The sequence below is a fragment of the Crinia signifera genome, chromosome 7 (assembly GCF_055691185.1).
Source record: "Crinia signifera chromosome 7, ASM5569118v1, whole genome shotgun sequence".
NCBI classification, from domain to species: domain Eukaryota; kingdom Metazoa; phylum Chordata; class Amphibia; order Anura; family Myobatrachidae; genus Crinia; species Crinia signifera.
The window spans coordinates 37,977,243-37,996,411 of NC_139223.1; the positions used below are offsets into that span (position 1 = coordinate 37,977,243).

At 43.1% G+C, this 19,169-nt stretch overlaps 1 long non-coding RNA gene across 1 annotated transcript; it reads right to left on the reverse strand.

Annotated features, from left to right (window-relative positions):
* Positions 1-15,183: 15,183 nt before the first annotated feature.
* Positions 15,184-18,453, reverse strand: LOC146019422 (uncharacterized). The gene is made up of 3 exons (XR_014450537.1): positions 18,348-18,453; positions 16,756-16,830; positions 15,184-15,702 (listed from the first exon to the last, which is right to left on the reverse strand). It is a non-coding gene; the product is annotated as an uncharacterized LOC146019422 (long non-coding RNA).
* Between the last annotated feature and the right edge of the window lie 716 nt (positions 18,454-19,169).

Genomic DNA, 19,169 nt, shown 5'->3' on the forward strand with positions numbered 1-19,169 from the left:
CTAACTCCTGTAATCGATTAAGCCAGTCATCACTCTTGTCATTCTTAAGTACCACAAGGGATTCTTTTTCCAATTCTTTAATCTCTATTTTGACCTTTTTTAAACCATCTGCAACTTCTTCAATCACAAGTGCTATAAGGTCTAAAGAACATTTGTTAAGTACCCCACACCAGCGGACGCAGAACCCGGGGTTCCTACGTCCGATGGTGGGGGTATTGGCAATACGGAATCCCCGAGGCACGCGTTTTCTCCAATAGTAATCGGAGAGAAACTGACCGTGCAACAGGAGATCAATTTCCCGTTTTTTTAAACGGCTTCATTTATGAAAATGGTCGTTAGGGGTCTGTGTGGGCAATTTGTCAAACTCTAATTCGTTAAAAAGAATTTTATCAATTTCATCGTCGGTTAAGCTTACTTGTACATTTTCAGCCTCACTGAGCATACCTTCATCAAGAATACCATATCCAGCTGCCATTATTCAAATGCAAATAGATCACTGATGCGCGTCTGGTTCAATATTAAAAACAATTCAAAATGACAATATCATATGAAGCAAGCTGTCAGAATGCACCAACTGATGCACTATCATACATAGGCAATTTCTATATATATATAGAGATATATATATATAGATATATATTTATATATATCTATATATATATATATATATATATATATATATATATATATATATATATATATATATATATAGATATCTATATATATATATATATATATTTTATGTGGGCGTGCCATGGAAGTCAAAAAATAAACCAGGATATGGTTTTTGGTCCCCAACGTTTCAAACCATAAAGCCTCCTTTGTCATGCTTTTTTCAACAGTTCCATGCAGTTTGATAAGAATGGCTCAAGTCTTTGATACCATGGTGAGTAAACACCTGGTGCCTCATGCCTATTGAGGTGTTCTCGACTATAGGCTAGTTTGTTTGTCCCGTCGCAAAATGTGCCACTATAAATGTTCAATCTTTGCATCATTAGCTCGCCTAAGCAGGAGGGGCCACCATCAAGATGAATTAACATCTTGACTTCCGAAGCATAGTCAATGAGCTTGGTGGCTGTAAAGGTATGAATTTGTTTTGTACAGAGTATGCTTGAAAAAGGTCATAATGACATACCTCCCAACTGTCACGATTTTAGAGGGACAGTCCCGATTTTCGGGTCCTGTCCCGCTGTCCCACCCGCGGCAGGCATTGTCCCGCTGCGGGGGGTGGCAGTTGAGAGACCCCCCAATCTAGTAGAATAGGCGTAGAATCTTCCTGTTTGTTTTTTTTTTTTTTTTTTATCATCGTTCTGTAACCTAGAGTGCTAACACTTATTTTAAAACTAAAATTATATATATATATATATATATATATATATATATAGAAGTAGTTCAAAACGGCACTCAGGTACATGTAGGATAGAGTGGTGCAAGGTCCACAATGGATAATGATAAACAGCACTTACCTATCCTGGGAACCAGGGTAGGAAACAGACCAGCACTCACGAAGTTTGAAGTGAAGAAAAAGGTGTATTGAATCATTCAAAGCATTATACAAAGTACAGTGCAGCAGGGCTGACCCAACAGCCGTTTCAACTGGATGCCTTCCAGTTTTCGTCAAGACTTCGTCAGAGGGCTGGTCCTGGCGTCGGTCAGCTCCCTCTTTGTAGCCTGGCTTCAATTTTACGTCACACATGACGACCTCGTAATTGCCCTGGTTGAGAGCAATTAATGTTAAAGCAGCTGCACTTTCTTTCTTTACTTTCATCGTGCAGTTTTTCACTGCTCTTCAGTACATACAATTACATATATCATTAAAGACGATTACATATATAAAACAATAGCATATAAAAAATCGGTACTCTTTACCTAGGACGGCGCCCATCGCGGGCATCGCGTCCATCGCATGCACTAAAGTAACGGGTGCGACGCGACCGACGCGATGCCCGCGATTTCCCATAGGGATCAATGTTACATTTTTCAATGGACGCGATTTTTCAGTTCAATGCCTCAATGCCCGCGATTTTGCCATAGGAAACAATGTTAAATGGGCCACAGAGCCCAAATAGGCACCCTTAGCAGTGAAATGTCCCCCACAATAGTTAACGACACCCCACGATCCACGCGAACCCGAAGCGTGGCGAGCGCAGCGAGCCCGCGAGGGGCGGCGGTACGCGTCCTCCGACCTTTTCATACCCCCACTATCCACGTCGGCGTGGAGTTGAGAATAGAATAGTGTGGCGAGTGCAGCGAGCCCCGCGAGGGGACGCAGATACCTGTGAAGCCCGCGTAGGGCCGCGTTTTCCTGTGAAGGTATCCGCGTCCCCTCGCGGGGCACGCTGCGCTCGCCACGCTTCGGGCTCGGTGGCTCGCTGCGCTCGCCACACTATTCTTTTCTCAACTCCACGCCGATGTGGATAGTGGGGGTATGAAAAGGTCGGAGGACGCGTACCGCCTATCCCTTCATGCAAATATATGGTGCCCTGTTGCGCAGTGGACAGTGCAGGGTCCTGCCAAATCTTACATGAAGTAGGTAGGGAATCTCTGAATAAAAAATGTGAAAAGGAAGGAAAGGAAACGCAATGGTCTAATGACAGTAATCTTACAGCATTGCAAGCAGTGTTGCCTTAGTGCATAAGATGAGTCTGGCGTTTAGGTATGAGCATAAATAGTTATATACCGCATACAATCAAGGTGGAGTGTCATAAAAAATTTTGCGTATACAGACAATCAATACAGACAATCAACAGGGAAGGTGATGAGTGTGTCCGCCAAACGGCGGTAGCTATAACTGAGCAGGTCGGTGTGGCTAACACCGCTTACCTGTTGCAGGAGAGCTCCGTGTCCTCCGTGAGCTCTCAGCATGTGTCCTGGTCGGCGCTAGGTATCGGCGTCACAGTCAGCCGGCGCCGCAGGCAGTGTATGCGTGCAGACAGCTGTTTCGCTATGAGCTTCGTCAGTGCTGTTGATTGTCTGTATTGATTGTCTGTATACGCAAAATTCTTTATGACACTCCACCTTGATTGTATGCGGTATATAACTATTTATGCTCATACCTAAACGCCAGACTCATCTTATGCACTAAGGCAACACTGCTTGCAATGCTGTAAGATTACTGTCATTAGACCATTGCATTTCCTTTCCTTCCTTTTCACATTTTTTATTCAGAGATTCCCTACCTACTTCATGTAAGATTTGGCAGGACCCTGCACTGTCCACTGCGCAACAGGGCACCATATATTTGCATGAAGGGATAGGAGATATCCCTCTCTGTCAGTTAATGCTATCTTGTGGTGTGTACCGCTCACTTCCCATCAATGTCTTGACATATGGGAAGCAGCAGCCTACCAACCCACCTGATACAAGTCGTCTCTATATACACCCTATCTGTGCACCCCTGTCACATTTCCATATCATCAGCACTCTCATCTCTACCGAAAGGATTTCGGCTAGACCCTGCTCTGACTTATCATCAACAGGGCACCTTATCCAGGGGCAAGAGTCAGCAGATGCTCATTCATTTTTTCACTCTCCTATTTCTGTAAATCTGGCTTCACAGCACTGATTTACCCATTGCCTCGACCTAGAACTAGGACTAGTTGGTCGGGACAGTATCAGTGACTGTGATTTCATTAATCATTCAGTGTCTATTTCTTAATTCTATACAGCAATCACCAGACTCTGTGGCTACCATCGCTTTCCTGTATGCTTACATTTAAGAAAACACTGTACCCAGAGAATTATTTTACTCTGATAAAATTTATAAATCTTGAATTTTGCATGTGGGTACACACCATACAATCATTGGTGTTGACCAGATTTATGATCTGTCTTTCCATTTCGCTACCGTTATAAAAATACCAGCAAAACGTATATAACAGACTTACCCACTGTGGTTTAACCTGAATATTAGTCTATTAATTATACATTACTGGTATTTCACATCAGCATTTCTTTGACGAGACTCTATTGAGCCGTTATTGGTTATACTAACCAATCTTATATGTTTTGTGTAGTTCGTCTGTGTCCTTGTCCTTCAACAACCTTTTATTAACAATTATTAAAAGCTATGTTTTAAATTCTATCATCATTACTTAGAAGTTTTTTTCTACAAAAGCGTGCCCCCAAACAAAGGAGAGTACTTTTTCTCCCCTCTTTTCTCTGTCAAGAGATATCGCCCTCTCCATCGCATTATCTATAATATGTTTTGGGTAACCTTTTTCTATAAAACGTTTTACATACACTTTGGATTGCTCAGTGAATTTGGACATATTGCTGCAATTTCTACAGAGCCTGTACAGTTGTGCATATGGTAAATTAATTTTCCATTTATTATAATGGCAACTGGTAAATTCTAGATAATTATTACTGTCTACTGGCTTGAAGTAGGTGCTGGTTTCTACTTTCAATGCCAGAGTGCTGGTCAATGTCAGGTCCAGACCAGGTCAAATTCACTGAGCAATCCAAAGTGTATGTAAAACGTTTTATAGAAAAAGGTTACCCAAAACATATTATAGATAATGCGATGGAGAGGGCGATATCTCTTGACAGAGATAAGCTTATAGAATATAAACCTCCTGGTACTAATGATAAGAACCCCCTTTTTTGCCCGTTTATAACACAATATAACATCGAAAATAAAAACATCCGCCATATTTTAAATAAAGGTACTCTTTACCTAGAAGGGCGCCAGCGATTGGAATCGCGGGCGTCGGGGGTAAAAATCGCGGTCATCGCGGGCATCGCGGGTAAATCGCGGGTACATAAAAATCTGCTACCCGCGATGACCGCGATTTTCCCATAGGGAACAATGTTAAAAAGGCTGATTGAGCGCGATTTTCATGTAAAATGCCTCAATGCCCGCGATTTGGCCATAGGAATCAATGTTAAAGCCCAAATAGGCACAATTAACCCTTAAATGTCCCCCCAATTTTTAACGCCACCCCACGATCCACGCCAACCCGAAGCGTGGCGAGCGCAGCGAGCCCGCGAGGGGCGGCGGTACGCGTCCTCCGACCTTTTCATGCCCTACTATCCACGTCGGCGTGGAGTTGAGAATAGAATAGTGTGGCGAGCGCAGCGAGCCACCGAGCCCGAAGCGTGGCGAGCGCAGCGCGCCCCGCGAGGGGACGCGGATACCTTCACAGGTAAACGCGTCCCCTCGCGGGCTTCACAGGTGTCCGCGTCGCTTCGGGCTCGGTGGCTCGCTGCGCTCGCCACACTATTCTATTCTCAACTCCACGCCGACGTGGATAGTAGGGCATGAAAAGGTCGGAGGACGCGTACCGCCGCCCCTCGCGGGCTCGCTGCGCTCGCCACGCTTCGGGTTGGCGTGGATCGTGGGGTGGCGTTTAAGTGTTTTATTAATTTTAAGATTAGGGCACTATTTTTTTATAAAAATGGATATGTCATTTTTTGTAATCTTTTTTCAATTAATTGTTTATTCAGGGATAGAAAAGTTTAAAAATGATATTCCTTTGTGAAATATTCTGGATAGCCGCAGTTGTCCAAATAAACAGCAGATTAAAACTAAAAAAGCAAAGGAAGGAAAAAATTAAAATAATTAGACAAATTCGATTCAGAAGAGTGCGTGTGTTCAATAAACGTCAGACTCTATTTGGATTAACTGAGGATCAAGTAATAAAACGTTACCGTTTGCCAACCTCTGCAATAATGGATTTATATAATCTAGTGAGGGAGCAATTAGAGCCTACGACACGAAGATCTAATCCAATACCAGCTTTGACCCAATTACTGGCAACTTTAAATTTCTTGGCTAAAGGATCCTTTCAAAATACCGTCGGAATTGTTGGTGGTTTTTCACAGCCTAGTTTTAGCAAATTTTTCCCTAAAGTGTTAACAGCAATACTGACGCATATTGCTAAATTTCTACGTTGGCCCTCGACTATGTCCGATTGGAAAACAGTGAAGCAGGATTTCTATTGTGTAGATGGCTTTCCAAATATCTTAGGTGCAATAGACTGCACACACATCCCATTTCGCCCTAGGTCAGATATGGAGGAGTTGTGTACAAAAGAATTTGAGTAGACACTAGTGTGTATACTCATAGGAGCGCTTAAAGTGTTGTGACCTCAATCTGAAGCAGCTGCTTGAATGGGGAGGGTCAGTCCCCAAAAATATATAGAAAAAACAGCACAAAAAGCAGCGCTACCAATTAAAGATGAGTGAATCAGATATCAAAAAGTAACAACAATTTATTAAAAACAATAATTAAAAATACATATATAGCAGCATTAATTATCCCATAGCATATGCATCACAAGTGGGCACAAATGGAGTGTGTGCACATAAACATTTGAAATAATGGCAATAAAAGGTGACCAGATCTCACGTGTCGGTATTCTACCCCGTCCGGGGTGGAGGATTAAAGTCCCGCACTGTCCACACTAGGTAGTCCCATATGAATTGGCGGAGTCCAGAGTAACGGCGATTTGTATTCCTGTGGGCTCACCGAGGGAGTGGCTGTTGTTATATGAGCCTACCTTCAACCTCGCGGCCAGATATCCAGGTAACGTCCAAGTTGGTGATGAATTAAGCCGTGGACTTCCAGGTGTTGTTTGGGAAAGATGGTGGTCAGGTAATTGAGCAGGAACCTCCAAAGTGTAGGTTGAGATCTTGGTATCAAGGGGGGGGCTTATGGAGGAGGTTAGTCGCAATCGCAAATTTTTCTACTCAATGAATATGCAAGTCGTATGTGATTCCAAAGGCATCATTATGAACGTTTGTGCAGCTTACCCAGGGTCAACTCATGATGCATTTATTCTTCGAAATTAGTCCATATTTAAAGATTTTGAGGACGGCACTATTTCCGGTGGTTGGTTAATAGGTATGTGCATTAGATTTAAAATAGACAGTCATATTCTCTAATAAATGTCTGTTTTACTGATTTTCTAAAAATTTTAAATTTTCAACAGGGACGTGAAGGGTAGATTTATTATCTGATGAACAGGGGAATATGCGCAAACCACGTGCCTTATGGCAGGGGATAGTTCTTACCCTGATCTATCACACCAACTGGCTGGGTATTTTTGCGGTGGCGGTGAGGGTCAGGATGGCATATTGCAGCAACGATATTTAGTGCTGCACGCCGGCTTCATGGCTAATTTACAAAAAAACTGCATCGCTGACTTTCCCACTACCTACATTTTTCAATTACAGCAGCTGCAAGCGGCAATGCCCTATGCCACTCAGCAGGGACAGCGCTGTCCCTGCTGCTGGCTCAGAGCCATGCTGGGGAATTCTACAGAATACCAAGCTCAAGGGCACGTGGAGACAAGCAGCAAGCCAGCCAGGGTGTAAGGAGATGGATCATCAGTAATAACTAATGCGCTGTATCCAGGAGGGGACAACGCCAGATAGGGGGGAATTATCGCTCGCCTGTTTCGGTGGAAAGAACTTGATAGATCTTATTGGTGGCCCCTTCTGCTTAGCCTCGCTAATGAGGCGAAGCAGGAACTGTTGTAGCGGCATAATAGGCGCCGCTACATGAAATGTAACCCACAGTACAGAATAAAGAACATAAATAAACTCCCCGCCCACCCACCGCTGCCAATATTTTACCCGTCAAGCGGGTTTGATAAATGAGTGGAAGTACTATCCCCTGCTATAGTGCTTGGTGACAGCAGTAGAACCCCTCAGGGGTAGATTTTTAATAGAGGTGCAAAGTGCACTGCTATAACAGTTACTGCTTCGCCTCATTACCAAGGTGAATCAGGAGGAGATACCGACAAGATCTTTCCGCCGAAGGCGGGCAGCGCAACCTCCCCTCTCCGACGATCTCCCCTTCAGCAGACAGCGCGTCAGTTAACACTGATGCGCTATCTGCTTATCTACAGTTGGCTGGAATGCGTTTGCGCAGGATCTCACAATTCACGTGAGATTCCAGCACAGCTCAGACCCAGCCGCATTGCTGCCGCTGTCCTTGCTGTGGGCATAGGGCATCGCTGCCTGTAGCTGTCACGGTCTCTGGAGACAGGAGTTATGCCATAAGACAATGACGGTATCATCCCAATGCCCTACGTTCTAGGCAACGCCACTGGCTGCCTAATCACTGCCTGGAAACCCCTCAAACCAGCCCTGCATGTGAACATAAAGAGTTAAAGTGCGTGAACAAGAAGCTATTGAACATACCGATTTGTGATTTAATCACCATTTTGTCAATTTGTTTTAGAAAATAACCTTATATTTGGTTTCACACGCCTTGTTACATAGCTACCTGTGGGGCAGATGTATCAACACTCGTTATGGGGGAGAAGGGTATCAGCGCACATTATGTACAGTGATACCGCATCCACCCAATGTTTGTTGGCGCCAGCGTTCGATAAAGGACAGGGGCGCTATGCACCCCTGTCTATATCGGCGCTGCAATCTAAATGATAGCAAGCCGAATCTATGAACGGTCACCATCGCTGACTGTTTCACATGAATCTGGATTTGGCCTCGCCAGCATCAGGCTGGCGAAGCCCTATCTAAACAGCAGGAATAGCGCTGTCCCTGCTGTTAGGTCTGGGTAGCGCTGGGGATCTCGCGTGAGCAGCGAGATCCCGAGCATGCCCAATACAGCCGGCCGGGGGAGAGGAGACAGCGCATCAGTACTAACTGATGCTCTATCTCCAGAAAGGGATATCGCCGGAGGGGGGAGTTAGCCCTCCCCCACTTCGGCAGACAAGATGGTAATACATCTTGTCGATGTCCCTTCCTGTTTCGCCTCGATATTGAGGTGAAGCAGGAAGTAACATAGTGGCACGATAAGCGCCACTATGATACATCTGTCCCCCATGATCTCTACATTTCAAAATCATTACTTCTATCTATCCGCAGACAAGATGTTAATAAATATGGGTGTGGTATGGGACTCCGACAGTCGAGATCCCGACAGTCATTATCCCGACTGGCCAGAGTCAGACAGCATGGAGAGTGCAAAAAAGCCCCTTGCGGGCACGGTGGCTTGCTACGCGAGCCACATCTTCTATTCTCCCTCTATGGGGGTCGTGGACCCCCACGAGGGAAAATAGCGGGTGGCCGTCGGGCACCTGGCTGTCAGCGTTTTGACAGTCGGGATCCCGACGTCGGGTAAATGATTGTCGGGATCCCGACTGTCGGAACCCGTTCGGCACCCGATAAATATTGTTGGTCTAACCTTTTGCTTCACCACAATAATGCAATGACGCTGCAAATGATTTCCAAACATGGTTAGTGCCGAGAGTTTAAAAAAAAAACAACCTCTTAAACCTGCTTTACTCATTAGATATAAATGTTATTAAGTGGTCGTTAGATCAGCAGATGTAATGCTTACATTTGACATTATTAATTATATATCGCATAACAAATGTGTATTGTATTATTCTTTTAAATTCTATTCATTTTTTAACCTCTAATAGGGGATGCAGGTTACCCCTCCCGACCTTGGCTTATGACTCTAATTTCCAAACCTAATTCCAGACAAGAACAGATGTATAATAAATCGGGTACTTGTGTATTTTGACGGCGCCCACGAAATCGGCCGAAAATCGGCCGAAAATCGCATGGAAAAATCGGATGCGATTTTGCGGCCGATTTTTGGCCGATTTTGCGGCCGATTTCTCACTTTTTCCGGCCGATTTGCATGCTGTTCCATTATTGCACCCCCCCGATTTCCATCGTAGTGCATCGCATGCAATATAGTGGCATGTGATGCATGCCATGCGATGCATGTGAAGCGATTCGATTTGTAATTGTACAATCACCCTGATGGGTGCTTACATTGTTAAATGCACCGCCATTGTTAACGCCACCCCCACTATCAACGCCAACCCGAAGCGTTGCGAGCGTAGCGAGCCCGCGAGGGGCGGCGGTACGCGTCCTCCGACCTTTTCATACCCCCACTATCCACGTCGGCGTGGAGTTGATTTTAGATAGTGTGGCGAGCGCAGCGAGCCACCGAGCCCCGCGAGTGGACGCGGAATACATGTAAAGTAATCCGCGTCCCCTCGCTACGCTCGCCACGCTTCGGGCTCGGTGGCTCGCTGCGCTCGCCACACTATCTAAAATCAACTCCATGCCGACGTGGATAGTAGGGGTATGAAAAGGTCGGTGGACGCGTACCGCCGCCCCTCGCGGGCTCGCTGCGCTCGCCACGCTTCGGGTTGGCATTGATAGTGGGGGTGGCGTTAACAATGGGGGTGCATTTAACATTGCAAATCACATCGCATCGCATGCCACTTGCTGGCATGCGTTGCTATGCGATATTTAATTGTACAAACCCGAAAATCACATCGCATACCATCGCATAGTACCTGGGGGTGTGCAAGGATGGAATAACATGCAAATCAGCAGGAAATGGCCGAAAATCGACAAAAAATCGGCCGAAAATCGGACGCAAATTGGACGCAAAATCGCATCGCAGATCAAATTGGCCAAAAATCGGCCACAAATGCGATATCGGATGCGATTTACATGAAATCGGGCGCCGTTGTAATACACAAGTACCATAAATCGCATATTTCAACTCGGTGCATAATTGAAAGAACATTTGGAATGTTAAAGAGCAGATTTCGTTGTTTGGACAAATCTGGTGGTACTCTGCTTTACAGTCCCCAAAAAGTTTGCCAAATATTCGTGACATGTTGCATATTACACAACATATGTCTGCGACTGAAACTCGGAACAAAAATTAGACCTGCTAATCACCCTGATCCCGGTGCGAATTGTACTTGTCCCGAGGAATACCCTGAATCATCTAACAGTACTCGGCAGAATGTTATTCATACTTATTTTTAAAAATATTACATATCTTTGTTTATATAAGGTTTGTACTTAAACTTTAAGAGTTGAGGCATCTACTGCTGTTGATGATAAACATTTTAAAAATGTGAACTTGTTATAAATAACTAGTTTTCCAAATATGTTCACATGATTTTACATTGTTAATATTCCTGTAATGCCGTAATAAAAATATAGAGATTCTAGATTTTTTAGTTAAACGTTACAAATTATAAAAGACCGACACATTTAACCGGTTCACGTTTCAAATTTATTTTAGAACCAATGCAAAAACAAACATTGAGACAACTAAATGTTGGATTTATATACCTCGTTACACCGAAATCAGATATTACATTTATAAAATTTTACAAACATGTTGATGTCGTGTATGTTACACAGAGACATTATAATAATTAAAAGAAATAAAGGTACTTATCTATTGTCTGGACGCCCGATTTTTTCATTGCATGCCACTACTTAAGGCATGCAATGAAATGCAATGTAATGTGATTTTTCATTGTAAAGACCTGATTTTTAATTATATAGTCATCCATGGGTGATTTCATACCCCCACTATCCATGGAGTTGATTTTATATATTGTGACGAGCGCAGTGAGCCACCGAGGCAGAAGCGTGGCGAGCGCAGCGAGATCCACGAGGGGACATGGATAACTTTACATGTATTCTGCGACCCCTCGCGGGTTTCGCTGCGCTCGCCACGCTTCTGCCTTGGTGGCTCGCTGCGCTCGTCACAATATATAAAATCAACTCCATGGATAGTGGGGGTATGAAATCACCCATGGATGACTGTACAATTAGAAATCTGGTCTTTACAATGAAAAATCACATTACATTGCATTGCATTGCATGCCACTATATTGCATGTGAAGCGATGCAATGGAAAAATCGGGCGTCCAGATAATACATAGGTACCGAAATAAAAACTACATATGCCCATGTTTTTAATAGTAACAATAAATAATGCAGATAAAAGATCTGAGCCCCTTGCATTCCAGACGAACATTATCCTGCATTTGAGCATTGTGTTCCATCGACATTTTCAAAATTTATAAAATTTAAGACATTTTCTTTAATAAAAAAAATATATTTATAGTTAAATAGCAATGGATATTTAGACTATATAAAGGTATTCAATCAATCTTTCATTCTTGATCTGAACACCATTTATTTCTAAATGGAGTTTCTAATGACATTTGACAACTTTAAGGATTTTTATCCTTTTAAATAGAATTCGAATATGCTGATGAGTTCAAGGCTTCTATGAGCGTGGCAATAGTCATTCACCAATAGATATAACGTAGGCTTAAATAAATATTTTTAAAGTCTACAAATATTTACTTTACAAAAAATAAATACAGTGTTAAAATGGTAAAGGCCTATAGTGCAAATCAATAATAACATCGGAGAGTAAACTGGAGTAGCACTTTTCAAACTCTCAGAACAGCGTCCATCATGGACTGATTTAAAGTGAACCTCACAATATATTGAAATATTAACTACCGATATGAGCTTCAATTAATTACAAGATATTTGTTTATAAACAAAATTGGAGTTTTTTAAAATTTGAAATAATATACATAACTCTCAAATTCTTACCAACAGTAGAGTACAAATACTGAATTTTCAGATACAACATACTTCCAAAGTTATTTCTATATATATATTTTTTATATATAAAGAAATAACTTTGTTAAATGCCAAGCATAGTCAATTTAAAAGGTACTTGTTTCCTAGCACGGCCACCCCGATTTCCATCGGGGTGGTCGTGTCGGAAAAATCACGTTGGTCGCATCGAATGTGACCAAATCGCATGCGATGCGACCAACACGATCGACGCGATTTTTTAATTGAATGAAATGTGAATAGGGTCCCTGGGACCCGATTTTACATTACATTCAATGTAAAATATTCCCTACACCCCCAATTTTACACCCTCAACGCCACCCTACGATTGACGTGAACCCGAAGCGTGGCGAGCGCAGCGAGCCCGTGAGGGGCGGCGGTGCGCATCCTCCGACCTTTTCATTCCCCTACTATCCACGTCGGCGTGGAGTTGAGAATATAAAGTGTGGCGAGCGCAGCGAGCCACCGAGCACGAAGCGTGGCGAGTGCAGCGAGCCCCGCGAGGGGACGCGTATTACTTCACAGGTATACGCGTCCCCTCGCGGGGCTCGCTGCGCTCGCCACACTTTATATTCTCAACTCCACGCCGACGTGGATAGTAGGGGAATGAAAAGGTCGGAGGACGCGCACCGCCGCCCCTCGCGGGCTCGCTGCGCTCGCCACGCTTCGGGTTCGCGTCAATCGTGGGGTGACAACGGGGCCATATACAATGTGAAATGGGTCATATTGGCCCATTTCACATTGTTTCCTATGTGAGATGGACTTAATCAAGTCCATCTCATCTTGTGCCATTATAATGGCACAAGACCGACGCGATGCTCCCGATTTTAATGTTAAAAATTATTTTAACATTGAAGCCTATGGGGAAATCGCGGGCATCGCGTCGGTCGCGTCTGGGGCCATGTTAATGGCCGCGACCGACGCGATGCCCGCGATTTAGGCTTTGACGGCTAAATGGACCTGATTTCAAAGGAAATCGGGTCCATCGCGGGCATCGTGTACCTTAACTTTAAGGTACACGATGCCCGCGATTGTGGCCGTGGTAGGAAACAAGTACCACTGGGGCGCCCCCACCCCGACTCGCCTGGGGCGCTCCGGTGCCTTGCACCGGCCCTGATCATTCTACTTAAAGTAGTATAGCTTTTTGCAATAGTTTCTTCCACATTTAAGGTATCCTCATTTTCCCAATTATCTGTTCAAAAAATGACAAACAATAATATTAATAAAATCAATAGTTTCAAAATCATTTAATTTTTTTTTCTATAAATTTAAATACCTAAAACAAAGAAATCACTTTCAAAAATAAAAAACTCAAATACAGGTTGAGTATCCCGTATCCAAAATGCTCGGGACCAGGAGAATTTTGGATAACGGATTATTCCGTATTTCGGAATATTTTAATATTTCAATGATGTATTTTGAAGTATCTTGCATGTATGCTGTATAAACACATAATATACACACAAATATATTTTATTACCACATAAAATACACACAAATATATTTTAATTGTTCAAAAAACAAGGTTTCAAAACGTGAAACAAAATGTGTGTACTATCTCAGCACTGAATTTGAATGCCAAGCAATCATTTTCTTGCACATATATAGTGCCAGTTACATATCATGTCCCCAGTGATGCTGTTACAAATGTCCCCAGTGAGTTTTTAGCAAAAAAAAAATTTTTTTTCACTTTCTGGAATGTCCGTATTTCGGAATAATTCGGATAACGGATACTCGGATACGGGATACTCGACCTGTATTCAAGTAATATTAAGTAAATTCGACTATATTAATCCTGAATATTAAAAAACGTATATAATATATCGACTTGCAGAGAATATGGAAACAGTGTTAATAAAAAAAAAAAAACAATGACTGTACTTATTTTCAAATTCGGAAACTATTGTGGTGCATGTGACATAAAAGCAAATTTGGAAAAACCCGGCTAAAACCAAACCCACGTGTCAGGCCCCTCATCAATACTTTAATAAGATTGAAAATCTTGAGAATACACACACAGGCATCAATTCACCTAAACTACTACCACCTCTAATAATTACTGAGGCTAGCAGTCCGTACCTATGATTTTCAACCTTATCTAAAATAAAAACCCCGCCCAAAAGGATTCTGCCACAAACAAGCAACAGATGATGTTGCTAAAATATTACACAGTTATCATTGTTTCAATTTGGTTACCGGAAATTATGAATTGGCTCTACCTTTATTACTCAGTAATTTATCCTTTTTGATGATATTATCTGAAATAATTCTTAATCTCAATATATTTAATGTAAATATTGAATATTCCATGTACGATTATAACCAGAGCTAATCTAGTTCTTACCTCCATGCAAGCATAGTGAGATCTTGAGCATGTGCAATCCCCTGTGGGGGTAAGGTGGGGTTTGGGGAGGGGGGTTGTTGTTGACAACGCATCAGTATTTTCTGATGCTCTGTCTCAAGGAGGGACATTGCCGAAGGAAGGAGTTAGTGTTACCCCGCTATAGCGGCTGGTGTAAAGCATTAGTCTTTGTATATATATTATCTTTAACTTGGTATTTTATTTTAGTAAAAATTCAATTTTAAATATTAATTTCAATCATTATCATTTTTAAAATTTAATCTATCCACAATGGCTATAATCTATATAGCTGTTAAACTCTTCACAAAGATAATAGCCATTGTGGATAGATTAAATTTTAAAAATGATAATGATTGAAATTAATATTTAAAATTGAATTTTTACTAAAAAATTCCATAATAAAAGCACAAACATTATCAACATTAAAAAAATGCACCATGTAAAAAAGAAACTCTGGGGTATATTTATTACTCAGCAATCAAGGGAATATGCGCCATCCCCTTGCATTTTGCCAGGGGATAGTGCTTACCCTAATCTATGACACCTGTGCAGACCGGCGGTGGTGTGGGGCAGGAGGCATAGTGCTGGGGAGATATTACTTGCAGTCATTGTAGCGCTTTCTACACAAAATTGTTGTACGTACGCAATTTCCTAGTGCACTGACATTTTTCGCAATATCTCTCCATATCTTCTCTTTGGATTCTATTGGGTAATTCAAGCCACCCGGACGACCAAATAATTTATTGTAATTTGAAAGCACACAATCTATTAAAGTTTCATTTTCTTCGTCGGAAAATTTCTTAGAGCGTATCCTTTCATCATTTTCTTTCAGTTTTCTACGTTTCTTCTTTGGCTTTTCTCCACCAACATCAATATTCGCATTGTTGATTGAAAAAGAACATCACTGGATGTTGTCGGGTCCTCCAACATATCTAGTTAAATTAAAAAATAATTCGTTTTAAAAACAACAACAATCACATGTTCATTTGAAACTCTATATTAATTAATTATGCAATTTTTTTTTTTTTTTATATGAAGATTAAAGTTCAAAATAAGTGGGCAGGGTACGCAAAAACGCACTATATCGCGTATTTTACCCTAAAACGGTCACCGGGGACACAGTTTTCAAAACTAAAGGGGTCCCCGAGGACGCGCTGTACTAAACCTATGACCCGCCGCTGGTAGCCATTCAATGCAGCGGCCGCCGGGACCCAATCATTGAACAGTGGCCGCCCGGCAGCCTATCACTGTGACTGTAGGTTTTACAGGTTGCTGCCGCTGCACACCCTAAAGCCGCGCGCCATGCATTTTGAGAGCAGGTTACAGTTTAATTCACGACTGTGACCACGTCCTTCGGCCTCCCCCGCCATGTAAGTTCATTCGGCTGCTGAGAGCGGTGAGAACATGATGGGATGCGGCTTTAACAGCCGCTCTCAGCAGAGTAGGTGAGCGGGCTGTCAGGGTGGCGGGGGACTGGATGTGGCTAAAGCAACTCAGAGCAGCGCATCAAATATTCCAGCCACATCCAGTCTCCCGCCACGCTGATAGCCCACTCACCTACTGTGCCGAGCAGCATGTCGGCATGTTTTCCAGCCCTTGATCAATGACACACCCCCCCCACCCCTCTCCATGGCAACAAGCAAAAATAACCCCCCCCCCGCCTCATGGGGCAACCAGCAGAAAACGCCCCCTCCCCTGTGGCAACCAGCATAAAATGGGCATTACGGTGTGTGCTGTAATGTGTACTACTATGTGACCACACCACTTCCCCCCCCCCCCCCCCCCCCCCCCAAAAAAAATGGCCAAAATTTTTAACGAGCGCCTTTGGCTTGCAAAAAATTAAGAATGTTTTTTTCGATATCATTTAGTAAATACATATAGTTTTCAATCTATCAATAATTGGTCAAAGCAAAAAATCAACATATCAAATTTACAAATTAAATAACTTTTGTATTGACATAAAATGAGATTCAAATAAAACTCACCAACTGAATTCATTTGGAAAGCCAATCAAATGAGATTGATAAAAAGGTGTGCATCCCGCAGGTCCATTATCGTCACTTTGGAATGATTGACATTTATTATGATTAAAATTTAAAAATTTAAAAATTTAACAAACATATTTATAGTTTACACAAATAAACTATACATGCAATATTTAATATAAGATTTAATAATGGAATATACCTTTCACATAGACGTTGCTGCAAGTTGGATACCAACATTTAGATTTATTAAAGTGACACTTATTGTGCAACTGAAACAATTCCAGCATAACATTGTTAGTTAGAATTTGCAAGGGTGGACAGCAACAAGTTTTTTTAGAATTTTCCAAACGTAGAGGAGGAGCTCTAACTGCACCACATACATTGTCCCTCCTGGAGACAGAGGCAGATGTATCAACCAGCGTTAAGTGCAAAAATGCACTTAACGCTGGTTAACTGGGGGGGTTATGTTTATCCTAATGTATTACTAGCGCACCTAACGTGCGCAGTGACAGCGCGTAACTCGGCGGGGCTGTCCCCTGCAATCCCCCCCCCCCAGGGATTAGCGGCCGGAGCGATGTATTAACAGCCTTCAAGGTGTTAAATCGCCCCGGCCGCTTCGCCAGCTCAGGGCTAGCATTGTCCTATACCCCACTATGGGGACAACGCTAGCCCTGCGTCTGGCTTGGGCTGCGCTAGAGATCGGTTTTAGCGAGATCTCACGCATGCCCAGAAAGCCGGCCGGGGGGGGGGGGGGGGGCGAGTGCGCATGTGCGGGGTGGCGAGGGAGCCGATAAGGAGAGCCGTTCACGCTGGGGATAACGGCTCTCCTTATCGGCTTTGAGGGGGTTAATACATCTGCCTATAACGTTTGCCCGCGTCGCCACTGCAATATGACTCCAGCCCGACACCGCCACCGGTCTGCGTCAGTGCCATACATCAGGGGAAGCACTTTCCCCTGGCATAGGGCCCGGAGATAGCCCATTTTTACCTTGATCGCTGAGTAATAAATATTCTCCTATGTTGCACACACAAACCAAACCATTAGTGAAAAATATTCCATGCCTTCTCATATTCCAACATACAGTATGTGCCTATGCACATCCTTGCTGGCGGGTCGCCAGAACGTACGCGCTGGCGACCCGCCAGCAGCCTCGCCAGCGAGGAGACTGAGACGCACGTGCGTCTCACGCGCACGCGCGTCTCAGTCTCCGTCGCTAGCGTGGCGGAAACCCTGTCCGTCTCCGCCTCAGGGAGACGGACGGGGTTAGGGGGGATGCGGGCAGGCGGCGGGTACCCCGGGTTACCGCCGGCAAGCCGGCGGGGACCCGGGGAAACGTATGGAAGCGCCGTCGGAAGAGGGCGCGCGCGCCTCTCGTGCGCGCGCGTCCCCTTCTCACGATCGCCATGGCGCTGGCGGGGGATGGCGGCTGGCGACGCCAGCGCCATCCCCTGCCAAGATGGGAACAGACCCATCTGTAGACCTATCACAGACTTTTTTCAATAAAAATGCAAAAAAATATTTAATAGTTTCAAACACATTTAAACATTAGTTCATTCATTAACAATCAGGAAAAAATAATGACACTTACATTTTAGTAAATAAAATAGTGAAGATTTCGGCAAGGATCCAACCAATTAAGTAGAGTGACAGTTCAACTCAGACTAGATTAGACAAATTCTGTTAATTGAGAATCTAAAATTGGAGAAAAAAAAAAAGTCAATAATTTTAAATGATATTGTTCATTTTTGGAAATTTTAAATTTCTTTTCATAAAAAAAATATATGCAAGAAAAGAAAGGAAAAGACTCTCTCTTTGGGGGTTATTCTAGTTCATTCTTTCTGACAAAATCCTTCTTAGATGGACAAAACCATGTGCACTGCGGGTGGGGCAGATGTAACTTGTGCAGAGAGAATTAGATTTGGGTGGGGTTTTTCTTCAAAGTGAGATCTATATTGCAGTGTAAAATCATGCAGTCAGTATTTTCCCTGCACAGAAACAAAAAAACTCACCCAAATCTAATTCTCTCTGCACATGTTACATCTGCCCCCCTGCAGTGCACATGGTTTTGTCCATCTAAGAAGGATTTTGTCAGAAAGAATGAACTAGAATAAACCCCTTTGTCTGGGGCACTCTTTAGTTGTGATTACAATACTGTAATCTTACAGGAAAATCGATAGGAATATATCGTAAGATATTGTCAGTAAGTTGTGCGTAGTGACACAAGTTATATGAGATGATGTAAGTAGGAATACCGTGGAGCCAGTGTCACTGGAATGAGGTAGGCTGGTATGAGTGCTAGTAACACTTGAAGGGGTGGGGTGGATCAGTTCAACCCAGAGTCTGGTATTAGTTAAAAATTAGCTTTTATTCAATTTTATTAAAATAAACACTAGACAAGAACGTTTTTTAG